Source organism: Lontra canadensis, unplaced genomic scaffold (assembly GCF_010015895.1).
Source record: "Lontra canadensis isolate GAN:19392208 unplaced genomic scaffold, GSC_riverotter_1.0 scaffold50, whole genome shotgun sequence".
Taxonomy (NCBI): domain Eukaryota; kingdom Metazoa; phylum Chordata; class Mammalia; order Carnivora; family Mustelidae; genus Lontra; species Lontra canadensis.
Window position 1 is genome coordinate 12,264,022 of NW_022631044.1, and position 20,776 is coordinate 12,284,797.

The 20,776-nt window shown below is 35.9% G+C and overlaps 1 long non-coding RNA gene across 1 annotated transcript in view; it reads left to right on the forward strand.

The window, feature by feature from the left end:
* Window positions 1-13,019, forward strand: part of LOC116877119 — a 40,316-nt gene extending 27,297 nt beyond the window's left edge. Inside the window, exon 4 of the long non-coding RNA XR_004384548.1 lies at window positions 12,960-13,019. This is a non-coding gene — a long non-coding RNA (uncharacterized LOC116877119). The remainder of the gene's footprint in view (window positions 1-12,959) is intronic.
* The last annotated feature ends 7,757 nt before the right edge of the window (window positions 13,020-20,776 follow it).

A 20,776-nucleotide genomic window follows, 5' to 3' on the forward strand; every position in this document is an offset into this window, starting at 1 on the left:
CATTGGCCCCAAATACTCTATTTATTCACAAGCTTCAGCTGTGTCCCAAACAGAAAAAGATGGACTGAATGGATACAAATCAAAAGATTTTTCTGAGGACAGATTTTTTCACCTTTTTCCCCCGTGAAAGAAGAATACGAAGCTGACTTTCTGCGTTTTTTTTTTAACATGGCATGCTGACTTCCCGGTGCTTTTGTGGATCTTGTTTGTCTTCTCGGATGCTTTAGGAAGTTACCTCTTTCAGCTCACCTAGCGTTGATCTCATTAATAAAAGAATGGCTTTTACAGAAAAGAGTTTCTAAAATTATACTCTAACTCCGGACTGCAAGAGTTGGCTTTTTCAGCCTGAAGATAAATTTCTAAAGCATTAAGCTTACTTTATCAAGCATTACACCTGACATTCTCTCATAAATTTTGCATATATTTTAACTTATTTTAATATCGTGTGGGCTTGGTTTATAATATTCTCATGCAGTTACTGAAGTTGAGTCCTCTCAATCATATATTAGTCGTAGGAAAGCTTAACCCTTACAAAATATAACTCGATTTAAAATAACATCAGCTACGTTTTCTTTGGAGTACGTTTACTTATTTGCTTTTATCCTGCACTTTGTGTGTGTTGAAACCGGTCATACACAGTTGTGTGACTCTTATGAGAGTGCAGGTAATATTCTGACAAGGTCGCTCTTGGGGACACCTTTTTAAATACCTCGTATGCCACATTCCTAGGTGTAATCAACATCATGATCTGATCAGAGAGACAGGTTTCAGAAGACTGTAGGAGTGCATTGCTTATAGGAATCACAGACATTCGAGTCAGGGTAGAAGTGTCACAGATGTCACTTCGTGACGACACAAGGAGGGATGTGATGGGAGCAAACAGTCTTCAGCTAGCTACGTTTCCGAGGGCCCCGCCTTTACTTAGCCTCAGAACGCAGGTGTTTGGCATATCACTAAATCTGCATAAGCATCTGGCTCCACTGTTATGACTGAGTTGGCAGGTCAGTCAACTCACACAAATGACCGAGTCAGTGAAAAAGCCTGGGCCTGAGTATTGGACTGAACTGACCAGCCTCTTCAATCCACATGGCTGGTTTGTTCAGAAAGACAAAAAAGTAGAAATTAAGATATTTGTATAATGATTCTGTTTAAAGAGTATATAACAGGACCTACAGTGAATTAATGTGGTCAGTTTCATGCTTGTTGGTTAACAGAACTCAAGAGATTTAAGGAATAACACTGTCATATCAAGAAGATTGTCTCACAATGGACTAATACCAAATAGCTCAAAATCTGTGTCCCGTAAGCATGTAACCTTATCCAAAACAGTGTTAATAACACTGCTGAGCACTATGTCAGGCATGATCCTTAGGGCTTTCCACTTATTATCCATTCCATTTTCACAGCGACATCGTGGGTGGCTTATGAGGGTTGATGTGAAGAGCTAACAGTTTGGACAAGACAGAGCTTTCAGTATCACCATACTTTTTTGATTGTAGAACTTCTATTAACTTTTTCTTTTTCTGCTTGGTAAAAATATGGGAGGGTATTTTATGTGTATACGGGGCACACAATTTTCTCTTTTGTTTTAGGCTTGAATATGATTTTTCATAGCACTGGAGATAGATGTTCTCATTATCTTCTTTTTAAAACGAAGACTGATGTTCCAGAGAGGCTAATAAAGTTATCCAAGTCGAGAAGTGGGGAAGCCCAGTTTTGAACCCAAAGAGTCTAGCGTTTAAGTTTACTTCTAATCACTCCTAATCATTGTGCTGTCTTGGAAACCACAACATGTAGTTAACTAGAAGATCCAGGTTTCCAGCACTCCTATCTGGGCAGTCCAGTTACTAATATAGTCTTGCTCAACACATACTCAATATTTAAAAATTTTAACACATATTCTAAGAAAGAAATCAGACCCTTTCTAAATAGTATCTTAGGTATCTACCAATATCACTGTGAGGTAGGTGTTTAATACTGTTTCTGAGAGTACTACCATTAAATGTAAATAAACATGCTTTTAAAACTGGGATCACAATCTGTCTATGAGAATGAAAAAGAGGATTAGGAAGTACTAACCTCTTCTCATCATTTTGCTCTACAGTGTACTTGGCCTCGATCAGACATAGGTCTCTTCCCAAGATATAATCCCAGGGACTCAAACATTAAGCCATCATATTAAGATAGTACTTTGTTTATTTTAAAGGCTAACAAAAACACATATCTGGACATGCGTATTTCCTTGGATCTGCCATTAGACTCATTTTTATTTTGCTTCTGTCAAATAAAGACCTCAAGGCCTGAGAAAAAGTGGCATTCTTTGAACCACAGACTGATATATGTAAGAGTTTCTTTTACTTTGTCTTAGTGAGTGGGCAGGTCTTGAACAAAAGAAGAGTATAATGTCAATGAAATACATAGTGATGGTGAGGAGAAGGAAGATTCTTCCACTGTACTTCTGAGAATGTTTGAAGGTGGTTCACAGTGTCAAGGAAGGTCATCATGCCAGCAGCTCTGAGAACTCCATCTCTGTGCCTCCCTAAACAGACCATGACAACAGAAAATTAGGCACTGGTCTTCTCTCATTTTATCTCTATTTTTATTTTGCTGCTTTGTGTTTTAAACTGCTGATTTATTCTCTTTATAGCAACTGTCATTAATTGATTCATTTATTCATTCACACATTCAACAAAATGTGGGACCTTCTTTGTGACCTTACCAGATACTTTAGTAAGTGGTGCTGAAGAAGCAAAGATGAAAATACATGGCTTCTGTCCATAGAAAGCTTATAATCTAGGTGGGAAACAGATGTTTTTGTTTGCATTTGTATTTGTAATGACCACCATGTATGTGTGCACAAAGTCCAGTAGGGACATGTCACACCTGGAGAGTTTGCTGGAAACATCAGGGAGGACTTCCAGAAGGGGAATACACATAGACTGCAGCTTTAAAGAATAAAGAGAAGTTTTAGGAAGGCCTTCTAGGCTAATACAGAAACATAGAGGCCAAAGAGGAGATGGCATGTTTCTGGAATAAGTCATTCAGTCTTGCTGGATCATCAGAAAGTGACAGGGAAAGATCTATAAAGGAGTGGTCAAGCAAGACAGAAATGAGACCCTGAAAGATGAATAGTGTTGCCATTCAGAGGAATTTGCTTTTCTCCTGATGGAGGTGGGCCACTTTTGAAGAGTTTTGCTGAGAGTGTGAGAGTGATAGGATCTGATCTAAATGGTACAAGACCACTCAGATGTTACATAGAGCATAAATTAGAGGAATAAATAACATCCATGTTCGAGGCATTTTAAATTTTTTTTTTCCAAGAGATCCATCTTCTTCCTTAAAGCTTTATAATTAATGAGTGTAGATTTGGGTGTTTCAAAATTGACAGATTTGCTATAATTTGATATGTTAAGACATATGCTTGTGAGTCATGTCTCTGATAATCTTACAAACATTTGCAATTTCTGATCTATTTTGCCACAGGCAGCTCAGTTCTATAGAATAAAGCTCATATTGGTGCTTTGGAGGTATAAAGAAAACAACAGGATCATGCTGCCAACAGGCCCACCATGTGCATTTGTGGCCACAAAGAAGGAAATGTGTACTCGTTGCTGGAAATATGAACATCTTCTAGTGTGCTTTTAATTCTATTAGGACCTTGTACTGCCCTGCATGTCTTAAAAAGAACCAAGATTATTTTTAGGCAGAAGCTCTCAATGGGAAGTAAATAATCCTTGATCTTCGCCCAACCAGCAATTAGTTCTGTTTGCTGAATACCTGAGTCATCTCATGGTATTTTGGCACAATGTTGGTAGTTTTCAACAAACTTACCATAGGGTCAAAGGATAATTTCTTCAACTTACCTTATAGTATAGGTAAAGTGAAATAGCACAGCAAAGACAATTTGTTTCTACTCTGGTCATTATAGAAATTGACGGGAAAGAAACATCTTCCTTCATAGCTACGCTCTTCTCAGTGTGCGCGCTGGAACAAAATCCTAGCGCAAAGCCCATCTTAAAATGCCAAACCCAGAACAATTTGGCATAAATAAGACGTGGAGTTAGCTGACATGAGATACTGCATTTATTCCATTGTTGGCGAGGACAAAACTGGGCCACTGTTGTCACAGGTGAAAAGTGTTTTCAGAAGTCTGCTCTGGTGCTTGTTAGATAAGGGGCTGCCTTAGTCTGAATAACTAAGATTTATACGCATCACTGAAATGGACTTGTGTTTATAGTACGTCGTTGCTTGCCGGGATTAACAGCGCAAGGGCGGTGCAAGCGACATCAAGCGAGGAGACCTCAAACAACCTTCGGGGAAGTGCTAGGAGGCTGCTTAGAAGAAAACAGATCTTCTGAATCGACTCCGACTTGTGGACTTGTGGACTTGTGGTGAGAAGAGACCCCAAACTGCTGTTACAACCTAGTAGAGAACTTCCTTCAGCTCGGGGAAACTTTCTGAAACTAACTAAAAATGGTTACAATATATTACATAACCCTGAGTTCTGTTGCCGTCCTCTCTTGAAAAAGATGCTTTGCAAAAAAAAAAAAAAAAAAAAAAGTCACAGAACCAAATGACAGTCCTTAGTGTGGAGTTTTAAAAACACGCTAATATACCACGATCATAATGAAAGAAAGCCTTTATGGAAAGTTGGGATTCATACCTACTTAGTGTGCATTTTTACTGCGCAGGGATCCTCTCTTGAATGCTCTCACTCGGGGACAATTCAGCTCGTGCCTGTGCTCCTAGGGACTGAGCCATTTTCGAGTCCCTTTATGATCTCTGCGGAAATTATCTGTACTTCCAAACCATCAAATGTAGTGCGTGGGTGCAATGGCTGCCTTCCAGTGAGCTGAAAAGCTCTCATGACTTGGCATACGTCTTTCCCTGGGCCCTTCAGTAATGGCATTTCACTTAATACAATATGCCCCTAACTGAGTTTTAGTGATTTCAAATGAATTTAGTCTCCTTATCAATATCCTCTATTTGGTGGTGTGCTCGCTCTTCAGTGAGCTGTGCCAATAAATCCAACACAAGTGCTGTCTCCTTCCCTCTCAACTGTCTGGTCTCTCTCTCCCATGAAAGCAAACACCAGGCAGCAGAAAAGAAGGCTCTCAAAAAACTCGTTTGTATCATAAATGTAAATATCAATAAACTCAGAAGGTTGACAAGGGCATGCTCTCAATAGATTTGGCCGTGGTGTTGGCTGTTTTACAAGGGAGATGCTGGAAGATGAGCGAACCCAAGTAGCTTGCTTGCACTCTTAAAAGGATATGTCAGAATTTGAATTCAGAAAAATTGTTGGCCTGTTCAGAAATGGAACTCATTGAGTCCCATCACAGGGCAAGGCAGTACAGTCCTCGAAGGAAGGAAACAAAGTCTTGTCAGAAGTGTAGATTCTCTATGGCCTGTACATAGAAATCAGAATCAATTTACAGTTGATAAGAACTATTTTGGTAGTTTTGCTACTATGTATTATTTTGCGTGGATTGGGTTTTAGCATGCCTTCCTTGATTCTTTTTTATTAAACTTTTTATTTTAAGATAACTGTAGATTCATGTGCAGCTGTAAGAAATAATATAATGAGATCTTCTGTACTCTGTGCTTAGTTCCTCCAAAAGCAATGGGTTATAAAACTGCAGTGGAGTATGATAACCAGGATACTGACAATGATTTAGTTAAGATACAGATATTTCCATCAACACAAGGATCCCTCATATTGTAATTTTACAGCCACACCCACTGATTTCCCATCCCTACCCTGCCTTAGCCCCTGGAAATCACAAATCTTTTTCTCTGGTTCTGTCATTTCAGGAATGCTGTGTATATGGAATCATGGAATTGGGTTTTTTCCTTCAGCATAATTCTCTAGAGATTTATTTAGGTACGTGCCAATAGTTTGTATTTGCTAACTGGTACTCATGGTATGGCTATACCACAGTTTAACCATTTACCTGATGAAGGACATTGAGGTTGTGTCCAGTGTGGGACTGTTCAGATAATTCTATGGTGCATATTTCTGTACAAATCTCTGCATAACGTAAGTTTTCATTTTCCTGGGATAAATGTCTAAGAAGGGTAATGATTGGGTCATATGGTAGTTGCATGTTTAATTTTGTAAGAAACTGCCAAGCTGTTTTTCATGGCTGCTGTATCATTATACATTCCCACCAGCAGTGTATGAGTGATCTGGTTTCTCCACATTCTCTCCAGCATTTGATGTTGTCACTATTTCTTTATTTTAGCTACTCTGATAATTGTATAGCAGTATCTCGTTGCAGTATAATTTGCATTTTCCTAATGGCTAATGATGTTGAACATCTTTTCATGTGTTCATTGCCATGTGTATATTCTCCTCATCTGTTTTGCCCAATTTCTAATACTTTTTATTATGTTGAGTTTTGAGGCTCTCTTTAAGAGACATTCTAGATATCGGTCCTTTGTCAGGTGATTTCCCAAATATTATTTCCCAGTCTATAGCTTGTCTTTTTATCCCTTTATCTGGGTATTTTGCAGATTAAAAGTTTTTGGGTTTTATAAAGTCTAATTAATTTATTTTTGCTACAAGGATGGTGATTTTGCTGTCAAGTAAAAAAAAAAAAAGAAAAAAGAACCAACAACAATGTACTTATTCACAGATCTTGAAGATTTTCTATGTTTTTTTCCTAAAATTTTATCATTTTACATGTAATTCCATGACCCATTTTTCAGTTGTTTTTTATATAAGGTATAAGACATAGGCTAAGCCTCATTTTATTAATTTTATTTAACATAATTTAATTTTTTTGTCAGTTGGAATTTTAAAAATTCCAGTATAAATAACATACAGTATTATGAGAGTTTCAGGTGTACAACAATTCTATACATTACTCAGTGCTCATCATAAGTGTTCTCTTTAATCCCCATTACCTCTTTCACCCATCCCCTACTCCCTCTGGTAACCATCAGCTTGTCCTCTATAATTAAGAGTCTGTTTCTTGGTTTGTCTTTCTCTTTTTCTACTTTGTTAATTTGTTTTGTTTCTTAAATTCCATATGGATTAAATCATATGGCATTTGTCTGTCTTATTTCACTTAGCATAATACCCTCTACATTCGTCCATGTTGTTGCAAATGGGAATATTTTATTATTTTTTATGGCTGAATAATGTTTCATTTTATATTTTATACCACATTTCTTTATCCATTCCCAATGGAGCATTATCCAGTCAGCGGATACTTGGTCTACTTACATAATTTGGCTATTGTAAATAATGCTGCAGAAAACGTAGAGGGTCATATATCTTTTTGAGTTCATGTTTTCATTTTCTTTGGGTAGATAAATACCCATTTGTGCAATTACTGAATCATATGGTAGTTCTGCTTTAATTTTTTTGAGGAACGTCCATACTGTCTTCCACAATGGCTCCACCACTTTGCATTCCCAGCAGTGCACAGGCATTCCTTTTTCTCCAAAGCCTTGCCAACACCTGTTGTTTCTTGTGTTGCTGATTTTAGCCATTCTGATGGGTATGAGGTGATATCTCATTGTGGTTTTGATTTGCATTTCCCTGATGATGAGTGATATTGAGCATCTTTTCATGTGTCTGTTTACCATCTATATGTCTTCTTTGGAGAAATGTCTGTTCATGTCTTCTGCCCATTTTTAATTGGATTATTTGTTTCTTGGTATTGAGTTGCATAAGTTCTTTATATATTTTGGATACTAATCTTTTAATAGATATGTCATTTGAAAATATCTTCTCCCATTCAGTAGGTTCTCTTTTAGTTTTGTTAATTGTTTCCTTTGCTATGCAAAACTCTTTACTTTATAGTCCTAGTAGTTTATTTTTGCTTTTGTTTCCCTTGCTTCAGGGAGACATATCTAGAAAAACATTGCTGTAGCAAATATCAGAAAAATTACTGTCTGTGCTCTCTCTCTCTCTCTCTTTTTTTTCTTTTTTTTTTTTACAGTTTTAGGTCTCACATTTTGGTCCTTAATCCATTTTGAGTTTCTTTTTGTGTGTGGTGTAAGAAAGTAGTCTAGTTTCATTCTTTTGCATATAGCTGCCCAGTTTTTCCAGCACCATTTATTGAAGAGACGGTCTTTTTCCCATAGTATATTCTTACCTCCTTTGTCAAAGATTAACTAACCATACAAGTGTCAGTTTATTTCTGGACTCTATTCTGTTCCATTGATCTATGTATCTATTTTTGTGCCACTACCATACTGTTTTTACTATATCTGCGTAGTAAGGCTCATTTTTTGAATATGATTGTCTAATTGCCCCAGAACCATTTGTCAAAATGTTCTCTTGCATCCACTGAATTGCTTTGTACCTTTGAAAAAGTCAGCTGGGACTTCCAGTTTCTGGTGCAGCATGTTAAAGAGCTTGGAAGTTACTGCTCTGTACTAACAAAGCTGAACAAACTCAATATCTACAACTCTTCTTAGATCCGTCTTATATGTGAGGTTGCAGGGCTAACTGCTGACCCCCAAATTGGATGCAGGGTGGATGAGTGCAGAGAGTCACAGCTTTCCAGAATAGAAACTTCTGAGCAGAAACTTCTACAGGAACCAATGCCAGTGTAGGAACACCTAAACTGTAATCCACGAATTGCTGGAAGCTCAGTGTGGACAACTCTGAGAGTTAACCACTCCAGGGAGATCCAGTAATGGGGGCTAGGGAGTAAGGTACAAACACATTTGTGAGGTTTACCTCCAAGAGCTCTAGGTTCTCACAGAAAATACTGGCAAAAAATCCTCTGAAGCTTCCAGAAGGGGAAGGAAGAAAGGAACCACTTTGAAATATACCCGAGCATTCCCTTCTCTTCAACAAACCTGACCTCAGGAGAAACTATTTTAACCAGATAGTACTAAGGTTTTATCTGAATCTTCCCGACCAGGGGAAAATCCCACCCTACCTTTGTCTGGCTTTCTATCTGAGGGGAAAGAGATAGTGAATCCACCCCCATTAGCCATCCTGTACCTATGTCATGTAAGGAGTGAAAAAAATGGAAAGCACCAGTGAGATTCACAGTCCAGGGGCACAGGCTCACCAGGAGACGGATACCAAATCATAGGATTATAGAACACTTCTCCCAATGTCTCACCCCTACATTGCTGAAGGCTTATTCACTGCATTTCCTTCCGACGCATCATATCCACCTTTCGATAAAAAATTGCAAGTGTATACTAAATGTCAAAAAACATAGTGTAAAAAGACTGAACGAGGATCAGAACCAGAAATGGAAGAAATGGAAGAAATGTTGGAATTATCAGACTAGGAAATTTAAAAAACTATAATTAGTATGCTAAGGGTTTTAATGGAAAACGTAGACAACATGTAAGAACAGATGGATCACATAAGCAGAGATGGGAAATCTAAGAAGGAATCAAAAGGAAATGCTGTAGATGAAAAAGCACTGTAACAGAAATGAAAAACACCTTTGATAGGCTCATTAGCAGACTGGGCATGGTTGAGAAAAGAATCTGAGCTTGAAGATATAAGAGGAAATTCCAGATTGCGGGGGAAATGGAAAGTAGGAGAACCCAGCTTCCTTTTCCTCCCACAAAGATCAGTCATTCAATAGAACATTCTCTGCATGAGCAAAAACAGTTCTGGGAAAACTCCGGAGTCCACTTAGGAAGTTTTAGCATTACCATGGAACAAAAAATGAGAATGTAATTGCTGAATTCATTAATACTACAATATGGTGATATAACTACTTGATTCTAGTATAAAGTTTAAAGGACAAAAGTATTAAAAATACCTATAGCTTCAACTGTTTGTTAATGAATACACAATATAAAAATGCAAATGGTGACATCAAAAACATAAAAGAGGGAATAAAAGAACAAAGTTTTTATATATCATTGAAGTTAAATTGTTACCAGCATAAAAAAGACTGTTACTTTATTCATATATATATGTGTGTGTACATATATATATCTATATTCCATATAGAAATGATATTTTATATAAGCCTTACAAGTCAAAGCACAAATTAAAAAAATCTACACAATTTTGTACAAAGCAAAAATCTACAAGACAAAAGATAAAGAGAAGGAAATTAAAGCATATCACTATGGAAAATAATCAGTTTACAAAAGAAGGCAGCAATGGGGCACCTGGGTTAGGCGTCTGACTCTTGATCTCAGCTCAGGTATTGATCTTAAGGTCCTGAGTTCAAGCCCTGCATTGGACTCCATGCTGGGAATGGAGTCTACTTAAAAAACAAAAAACAAAATAAAACAAACAAACAACAACAACAAAGGAAGGCAGCAAGAAAGGAATAAAAGAAAAATGTAACTACAAAACAGAAAACAGTAAGATGGCATTAGTAAATCTTTACATATCAATAATAAGGCTAAGTGTTCATGGATTGGATTCTCCAATCAAAAGGCATGAAGTAGCTGAGTGGATAAAAAAAAAAAAAAAAAAAACAAGACCCAACTATATGCTGCCTAAAAGAGACTCACTTTAGCGTTCAAAATACACATAGGCTTCAAGTGAAGAGATGACAAAAAATATTCCATGCAAATGGAAACCAAAAGATAACAGAGATAGCCATGTTTATGTCAAACAAAATGGATTTGAAGCCAAAAATGGTAAGAGAAGACAAAGATACCCATTATATAAGTGGGTCAATTCATCAAGAAGTTATAATAATCATAAATATATATGCACTCAACATTGGAGAATCTAAACATATAAGCAAACACTAACCAATCTGAAGGGAGAGATAGACAATACCATAATAGTAAGGGGTATCAGTACCCCACTTTCAACAATGGATAGATAGATCATCTGGACAGAAAATCAACAGGGCAGTTTTGGATTTGAACCATACTTTAGACCAAATGTAATGAATTGGCATATACATCCCATCCAACGGCAACAGAATACACATTCTTTTCTAGCACACTGAGGGCATTCTCAAGGTTATTGATATTGGGGGAGGTTATGCATGTGTGGAGATGGGGGTATTGGGAACTCTGCAGTTTCCACTCAATTTTTCTGTAAACCTAAAACTGCTCTAGGAAATAGTTTACTAATTTAAAAAATAAATAAGCCTGAAAGATCAGTTGGGTATATTTGTGTAGGTCTATTTCTTGGTTATCCATGTGGTCCATTGGTCTATATGTCTATCCTTTGCCAATATCATAAGTCTTGATTACTATAGTAGCTATATAATAAGTCTGTGAATGAGGTAGAATAATTTCTTCTACAATATTCTTTTTTTTTAATTGTTTTAGCTTTTCTAGTTGTGCAATTTCCTTCTGACCTCTATGGTTTCTCATGATAAATCCTGTCATTTGAGTATTTTTTCCTATGTAGAGAAGGTTCCATTTCTCTCTTGATACTTTCAAGATTTTTCCTTTGTGTTTAGTTTTCTAAAGTTTCATTACCATGTGTTTTGGTATGAATTCCCTTGGGTTTATCCCATGTGTAGTTTGTCTGTCTTTTTAAATCTGTAGATGTATAGCTTTGCCAAATTTACAAAATCCACAGCCATTCTTTTTTTGAGAAGTTTTTAGCCCCACTCTTTTTCTCCTCTTCTTCTGGAACTCTGATGACATGAATATTAGATTTTTTTTTTTTTATAGCCCTACGGGTCCCTTAGATTCTGTTCATTTTAGAATTTCAGTTTACTTTCTCTTTGATCACACTGGGTCATTTGTATTACATTATCTTTCAGCTAATCATTCTTCTGTTCCTTCCATTTTGTTGTTGAGTCCATGTTTGAGTTTTTGATTTGTTATTATATTTTTTTCATTTTAAAGTTTTCTTCTGGTTCTTCATTTTCCATTCTTTTGAAAAATTTTTGTTTCTTCACTGTCTTTATTTTTTCATTATTTCATGTGTGTTGGTAATCGCTCATTAAAACATTTTTATGATGATTGCTTTTAAATCTTGCCAAATAATCCTAAAATCTCTCAGCTCTGTGTTGACATCCATTAGTTGTCTTTTCATTCAGCTGGATGTCTCTGATTCTTAACATAATAAATGATTTTCATTGAATCTTTGTCATTTTAGTTACTATATTCTGAGAGTCTCATTTTATTTAAATAATTAAGTATTTCTTATTTATTTACTAGATAAATATTCTCTTTTAGCTGACTTCCTCTGGCACTGTTCCAGCAGGCAGATAGGAATGTCACCTCATTATAGCCAGGTTCCTATAGAAATCCAGGTTCCCCACTCACCTTTCTTTGACACCCAAGGTGAACAGTATTTCTTATTAGTGCCGGCTGGCCTCCACTGATACCTTCCTGACTGAGAAGGGTTGGGGTGTCTCTTTACTGCTTCAGTGGTCTCCACTGACACAGAGTGGGTTGTGGGAAGAGGGTCATGACTGCTGGATGAAAGTCATAACATTCTCCTGTTTTGGTTCTGACACCTCTCCATTGAGGAAATAAGGAGTAGTCAGAATTCTCCTTATCTTCAAGTGGATGTCGAATTCTAGGCCATGTGGTCTTTACTGATATTACTTTGGAAGAAAGGGGTTTCTTACTACCCAGCAGAGATGAAAGTCTGAGCTCCCAACTTGGCCTTTGCTGGCATGGGTAAGGTGGAGCCATGGTTTATTCTGTCTGCTTTCTTCTTGAGGAGTCTTATATTTATTTTTTATATATTGTCTAGGGTTTTAACTATACTTAATAAGAAGAATAAAGGAAAATATGACTAATTCCCTGGAGCTGAAACCCTCCTGCTAGATGCTGCTTTAGTATCTTCTCAAGGTCTACAGTTAAGCATGACTTTCCACAATGCAAATTAAAGCCTATTTCGAAGAACTGTATCTCCCACTCAGCATCTTATATAATTCCCAAATCTTCCAAACATTGAGTTAAATGTTTTTCTTTTCTGTCATATAAGCCATGTATTAGTTACTCTGGAAAAGGTAATCGGTACCAGGTAAAGTAAGATCTACTCATATCTGAGGACTATCTTATTGACCAGTTAATATGCTCTGTAGGAGAACCTGGAACAAAGGAATTACACAAATCCTTTGGAAAGAGGAATGGAGGCCTCCATGGGAAGAACTCTGGGACACTTGGAACAAATACAAGGGCACTGGTCATTTGAAGGTGATGTGTAGAGACCGGAAAGGGAATGGAGAAGGTCTCTGTGTTTGTCACTAACCTCAATGGGCTCTTCCTGCTACTATATTTCTTTAGACTATTCATTTTTCTACTGTCTAGATGTCTGCTTCAGATCTCTCTTTGTAAATCTATAGAAGTTCCCTCTCATCTTCAGCTGATAACAGTACATCTAATTTCACTGAGACATTACAAGAGAATGTCCATATATTTCCACAGCACATCTACCTATCTACTTGTTGAATGAATAAATGATCAATATTTGAAGAAGGAGACACTTAAAGAATGGCAGAAACAACAAGCCAGACTTATTATAGGATAAACCTGGAATTTTCAAGCCCTACCCAGCCCTGCTAAATAGTGTGAACTGAGTGATCTATGTGGGGAACAGGCCTAGCTAACAAGTCATTTTTAAAAAGATTTTATTTATTTTTTGAGAGAGAGAAAGAACATGACCAGGGCGGGGGGAAGAAGGGGCAGAGGGAAGGGGAGAAGCAGGCTCCCCGCTGAGCAGAGAGCCCAACTTGGGGCTTGATCGTAGGACCCCAGGATCATGACCTGAGCCAAGGCCAGATGCTTACCCAACTGAGCCACCCAGGCACCCCAGGTCATTTTTTTTTTTTTTAATTCAGAAATTATAGTGCTCAGGGAATCCAAATGAATAGTCTAACTCGAGTTTGAAAATACAATGAAAACAACTTAATAATATAAAGATAAATATTATATAAATACTTTCCTGGTTTCTTAACTCTCTACCTTTGGAGGTAGAGTTTGGAATAATCCTATTCCACTTTGATATAAAAGGAAAATTACACAGAAAACTGTACTTAATTAAGAAATCCTTTATGTGGTACCTTGTCTAGTTAAAGAATGCTTTCATCACTTACAAACATGCTCAAGAGAGGGCACACACTCGGGGAGATTTGCAGTTCCAAAAGGAAACTGGCCACAAGAAAACTTGAAGTTTTAAAGAATAAAGTTCAAAAAAATTAGTAGAACTAAAAACAACAACAACAACAACAACAAAAAACCCATGCATCATTCAACTGAGGAATCATAATGACCTTAATTTTGGAGACCTGCATTTGCCTGGAAATTTTCAGAAAAATAAAAGTAAAACATGTATGATTCGCTGACCCACTTTCCTTAATTTACCCATTTAAAAATCTAGAGCTTCCTCAAATCTCCAGCAATTTTTCTCTTCTGTTTAAACCACTATGTCAACATAATAATTCACTTTTCCAAGGGTAATTCCATCTTAAAATTACTATTTCAACTTTCAGACCTCAATACTCCACCCAAATGTTTATTTCTTTTATTCCTAAAAAACCTGCCCTCTTTCAGGGGGAAAAATCCATCTGAAACATTTTTTTTCTTTAACCAAGCACACGTCTTGTATTTTATTTTTTTTAAGCTAAAATGAATGCTGGATCTTACTATTTACAAGGATAATTTTCTAATCTGTCATGTTTATTCTTTGATTTTATAGCTTTGAAATGGGGTATTTTTAATTAAAAGGGGGAGATCTGGTGACAGTTCTAACGAAGCCTTACTGTTATGTCTTCAGTAATTACACAGTTCAGACGACATAGAGACTGAGATGAGTTGGGGCAGTGCACCAGCACTGTCACCCACAGGGAAACAAATGCTTGTCATTGGGTGCCTTTTGCATGCTCTGTTTATGCCTCACCATCTTCATCCTTTGGGCAGCATTTCAAGAAGTTGACCACCTTTTCTCCCTTGTCATTCTCTACCTACTTCGTTGACATTTCGTTCTCTTGGTCCTTTCCTTCTCTCAGCTTTGTGTGGTCTTCATCTCATCTTCATGTTCTTTTCTTTTTCATCTTTTTATTTTTATCCAAGTAGAATGCATTCTTGCACTTTCCATGTCTCTGTTTTAGTAAGTTAAAGGAAAAATTTTGTTTTGAATAGTTTATACATTTCTCATGGTTCAAAGATCAAAACAATATTACAAGTTTATGTTGACAAGGTTCCTTTCTACTTTAATTATTTTCCCTTGCCACCAAAAAGGACTACCTTTATTAGTTTTGTGTGTTTCTAGTGTTTCTCTTTTTTTGCATACAAGTAAATAAAATATATATTCTATTTTTCCAGATTTTTTACACAAAAGGTGACATGTTTTATATGCCATTCTGCACCATATGTCTATTACTTAACCTTATATTCTGGTGATCTTTACATGCTATACAGCTTTTCAGTAGCTACTTAATATTTCATTTTGTTGATATACCCTGGTTGATGTAACCATTCCCCTACTAATGAACACTTTGTTTCCAATCTATTGCTATTACAAATATCACTATAATAGCATGTGGCATTTTAGACCTGTAGTGGTGAGCCTGTAACTTCTTGGGAGTGGAATGGCTGGGACAATGGCTCTCTTTTTTTCTCCTTCTATAAGCCCTAGTTTATACTCTCAAAACTATATATAGGCTTTAACTTATCTCTGTTATGTGGATTCATCCCTTAATTATATCTTACACTCTAGAATCTGCCCAAGTTTCTCTCTCAAATTTTCAACCATATTCTAGACATTGCTACTTCAGTATTCCATCAGCACTCCAAATTTGTCAATTGTGGAATTTTCCTTTGCCTTTTCCATTTTCAAACCTGTGCCTCTTCTCTCATTTTTTTTTTTTTTTACCTAAAAATATTTTTTAAAGTTAAAAAAAAAAAAAACTTTCTTTTACTCCTTTTTCTTCCTTCCCTTTACTTAAACATGGACTTAATGTTTGGTCAGACTCCCCATCTTCTCTCTAAATCTTTCTTTGTTTTGTTTCCATTCTTGTCTGGTACAGCATGAAACATGGGATATGGGTCATTTCACAGACTCTTCATACCGCACCTTTTTCTTTATCTCAGACCTGAGTGAGCCAGTAATGGAATAAATCAGGCTGCTGCTTCAAAAGGCAGTATAAGCTAAAATGTGATGACTTCACATTTTGTAAATTAGATGTCTCTCTGTTTACCGGGAGTTTAAAAATGAATATCCATAAAAAACAAATTTCTTGCCCATAGACGTTACTCAATCAAATGACCAGAACTAAATTAAACTTTCTGCCTTTTCAGTTTATTTTGGCTCTTGTGTCATCTGTTAACTTGAAAACATACTTAATTAACTTTTGGTCATACATTTAGTGGTCAACACATTTCACCGCTATAAAATGCTATGAAATAAATAATTGGTATGGAATTAACAGGATGATTCAAGCTCCAGAGCTGCTGGGTATATTTAGTTTTCATTGGGAATGTTAAACTTTCAAGAAAACTATTAGTTCTGGCCACAGTCTTGCATTTTGTCTATTTTATTCTATTTTACTTATTTAGTTCCAAATAACCAAGCTTGACTTTAAAAAAAAAAATCTATTAACTTTGACAAAATTAACTTAGTTTTTTAGGTAGGCAGAATCTTTCTCTAACATCACAAGATATCAGAGCCTTAGTGGAGAAAGACATCACCAGAATGATCTTGCCTAATTTTTTAAAAATTTATTATTGACATGTAGTTGACATACAACATTATATTAGTTGCTGATGTGCAACATAGTGGTTTGATAGTTCTAGACCTTACTCGGTGCTCACCACCATAAGTGTAGTCACTCTCTGACCATACAACATCATTACAATATTACTGATTATATTCCCGACCTGTACTTTTCATCTCTGTGACTTATTTTATAACTGGAAGGTTTTTTTTTTTCCTAGTTTGTTTATTTATTTATTTTTATTATGTTCAGTTAGCCAACATGTAGTACATCATCAGTTTTTGATGTAATGTAGTACATCATCAGTTTTTGATGTAGTGTTCAGTGTTCACTGTAGTTGTGTATAACACCCAGTGCTCATCATATCATGTGCCCTCCTTAATCCCCAACACCCAGCTACCTTATTCCCCTGCCCTCCTCCCTTCTGGTCCCTCTATAACTGGAAGTTTGTACCTCTTAATCCTCTTTATCTGTTTTACTCATCCTCCCACCCACCTCCTCTCTAGCAACCACCAGTTTGTTCTCCATATTTAAGAGTCTGTTCAGTTTTTTGTTTGTTTTTTTTAGATTCCACATATAAGTGGAATATACATATTTATATATATAAATATATATATAAATAAAGAAGATGTGAGATAGATAGATATATATTTATATCTATCTCACATCTTCTTTGTTCATTTATTGATGGACACATAGGTAGTTTCCATATCTTGGCTATTGTAAGTAATGCTGCAATAAACATAGCTGCATAATCTTTTTGAATTAGTGTTCTTTTTTTTTTTCCCCCCTTGGGTAAATACCCAGTAGTGGAATAACTGAATCATATGTTATTTCCATTTTTTATTTTTTCAAGAACTCCATCCACAGTGGATGTACCAATTTATATTCCCATTAATAGTATACAAGGGTTCCCTTTTCTGCACATCTTCACCCACACAAAAAGATAATTTCTTGTCTTTTTGGTACTTTGATTGTAGACATTCTGACTGTTGTAAAGTGATATCCCACTGTGGTTTGTTTGTTTGTTTGTTTGTTTTTTTACTAAGTTTTTAATTTTAATTCCAGTATAGTTAATATATAGTGTTATATTCATTATAGTTTTGATTTGCATTTTCCTGATGATTAGTGATGTTGAGCGTCTTGTCATGTGTCTATTTGCCATCTGTATGTCTTCTTTAGAAAATTGTCTATTCGAGTCCTCTGCCCATTTTTAAATCAGATTGGATTTTTTTTGGTGTTAAAAAATCCAATAAAAAAATTTGGTGTTCTTTACACATTTTAGATTATTAACACCTTAGTGGATATACCATTTTCAGATATCTTCCCCCATTCAGTAGATTGCCTGAGAAAACATCTAGAAAATGTTTCTATGGCTGATGTCAAAGAAATTACTGCCTCTGTTTTCTTCTAGAAGTTTATGGTTTTAGTCTCACACTTAGATCTTTAATCTATTTTGAGTTTATTTTTATTTATAGTATAAGAAAGTGGTTCAGTTTTATTCTTTTGCATGTAGCTGTCCAGATTTCCCAACACCATTTACTTAAAAGACTGTCATTTTCCCCATTGTATACTCTTGCCTCTGATGTCATAGATTAATTGATTATATAACCATGGGTTTATTTTTGGGTTCTCTATCCTGTTCCATTGATCTGTGTGTCTACTTTTTGTGCCAGCACCATATTGTTTTGATTACTATACCTTTGTGATCTTGCCTAATTTAATCTGCTTGGGACAGTGACCCCACAGTTATCATTTCATAGAATCTCATCTGTCATAATTCTGTTATCATCTGCTCTTTGCAGATTTAATTTAAAATATAAATATATAGAGTAGGTTATTCCTGACTAAATTTTTCTGATCTCTAGAAGAGAACATTAAAATAAAACATATATTGATCAAACCGATAACTTAAGAGTTTTAGATAATTTTCAGTAATACTCTAGTCAGTTTGTAGCTATCTCTAAGATAGCATCAGCTGGTTAGATTTGAATTTTGAAAGAAGAGAACAACTCTGGTAAAAGAAGCTTTTTTAAAAGAAAATGTAATATAATATAATGGATGTTGGCTTATGATTCCAAAATGAACAATTCTGATTGTAATAAGACCCCCACAAGAAACAAGTATGCCAGCAATATATTTAACAACTTCCTAGTTATTATCAGATATTAGAGGAACTAATTAGTTGTCAGTAAAAATGAATTTGAAGATCATGTGTTTCCAACAATTTTGGAAGTATACTAGTATAATAATAATAATAAGTCTAGAAATTTAAGTGCATGTGGAGAAATGAAGTAGTTATCTATTTTAAAAATACTTAAGTCCCCTCTCACTTAAAGAATCATAACAAAACCCAAGATCTGCCATGTGGCAAAATGAACAATGTAATAACTATGTATATGATAAACAGACACATGCAGACATCTACTGGTTTATGTGATATTTTTTAGGTTGACTGGTTTGTAGCCTAAAAACATAATTAAAAAAAAGAAACACACTTCAAGCTCTACCGTATATAAAAGTACCAATAGCTCTGCTACACTACGGCACTGCAAACAACCACAAGATTGCATGTTAGGTACTCGATAAAAATATTATTCTCAATCAGTTCCATGTTGGCCAGTTACAATGAAGGAGCAGCACCACCACAATTTCAAAATGACAGTGCTATGGCAAACACATCTTGACAGGCTTGAGTTACTACTCTAAGCAATAGATTTAAAGTATTAAGAAAATATATGCTTTCTTAAGTGCTGTGGATTATGTGGAATAATTCTGAACATCTCTTTTACTGCACTTTGAATGAATCAAAATGGAGCTCACTAGATTCTTAACAATCAGCCTATGGAAAATGTATGTAGAAATACAGATTTCAAATACACACTGACTCCATCACTCTTGGGGATAATGCTGTGGTAGGCAGTCTTCGGTTTAATGGAGAAGGAACCTCAATTTGGCAGTTCAAGAACATTTCTAATTTGGTAGGGGGTCTAAGAACATGGCTTGAAGAATTTAGAGCCTCTGCTGGACATGGAATGCTATTAAAATTAAATTTGTAATCTGTTTAGGGCGTGTAAAATTAAGTTACAGGGTACAAATTCCAGAGGAATTGATCTTCTGAGCAACATCCTACTTTTTTGTAATTTCCTTTTGCACCTCTTTCTAAAATCCTGGAAGACGTCAAGCAGAATATTTTCTAATGGGAACAAATTCTTTTTTGCTTCCACTGGAAGAGCTGCAAAAAAGTACACGATTGAAGAGTATGTGCTAATTATAGTGTAGTCCCATTAGTTTATTTTTGCTTTTGTCTTCCTGACCTACAGAGACGTATCTAGAAAAATGTTTCTACAGCCTGTGTCAAAGAAATTGCTGTATATGTTTTCTTTCTTTTTTTTTAATTAATTAATTAATTTTTTAAATAAACATATGATGTATTTTTATCCCCAGGGGTACAGGTCTGTGAATCGCCGGGTTTACACATTTCATAGCACTCATCATAGCACATACCCTCCCCAATGTCCATATCCCCACCACCCTCTCCTGTCCCCCCTTCCTCCAGCAACCCACAGTCTGTTTTTTGAGATTGAGTCTTTTATGGTTTGTCTCCCTCCCAATCCCATCTTCTTTCATTTTTTCTTTTAGGGGTTTTGTAGCTTCAGCTTTCACATTTAGGTCTTTCATCCACTTTGAGTTTATTTTTGTGTACGATAAAAGAAAGTGATCCTGTTTCAGGTAGCTGTCCAGTTTTCCCAGTACCATTTAGCTATCTTTTCCCCACTGTCAGTTCTTGAGTCCCTTGTCACTGATGAATTGGCCATAAAAGCGTGGGTTTGTTTTGGGGATCTCTAGCCTAGTGCATCTGTTTTTATGCTAGTACCATACCATTTGATCACTATGGCTTTGTCGTACTTGAGGTCTGGGATTGTGAGACCTCCAACTTTGTTCTTCTTTCTCAAGATTGTTTTCACTATTGGGGATCTGTTTTGTGGTTCCATACAAAGTTGGGATTATCTGTTCTAGTTCTGTGAAAAATGCTATGGGTATTTTGATAGGGATTGCATTAGAACTGTAGATTGATTTAGTTAGTATGGACAATTTAACAATGTTGGTTCTTCCAACCTGTGAGCATAGACTATCTTTCCCTGGTTTGTGTCATTTTGTTTCTTTCATCAGTACTTTATAGTTTT